A 407-nucleotide genomic window follows, 5' to 3' on the forward strand; every position below is an offset into this window, starting at 1 on the left:
CACACACACACACACACACACACACAAACATTAAAAAGTACTTTCCTATTCTTTGTTAGGGCCGACTGATGGTTACTTGAAACTTATGGGTTCCTGAGATTGATAGGACACGTGCAGTTTTTGTAATATATTTGGCTAGTTATCTGGCATGCTTGACATTAAGAAACTGATTTAAAGAGATAAAAAAAAAGAAAATTCGGTCATCACTTACTAATGCTTAGGTTATTCCAAACCGGTATGAGTTTCTGTGTTCTGTTGAACACAAAAGAAGATATTTTGAAGAATGTTGGTATCCAAACAGTTGACATTAGCCATTGACTTCCATTGTAGTTTTTTCCATACTGTGAAATTATTTTTAATGAGCAAACCTGGTTAGCTAGACAAAAAAAAAAAGGTTTTAAAAGAAT

Source organism: Sinocyclocheilus rhinocerous, unplaced genomic scaffold (genome assembly GCF_001515625.1).
Source record: "Sinocyclocheilus rhinocerous isolate Xijiao unplaced genomic scaffold, SAMN03320098_v1.1 scaffold887, whole genome shotgun sequence".
Classification (NCBI taxonomy): domain Eukaryota; kingdom Metazoa; phylum Chordata; class Actinopteri; order Cypriniformes; family Cyprinidae; genus Sinocyclocheilus; species Sinocyclocheilus rhinocerous.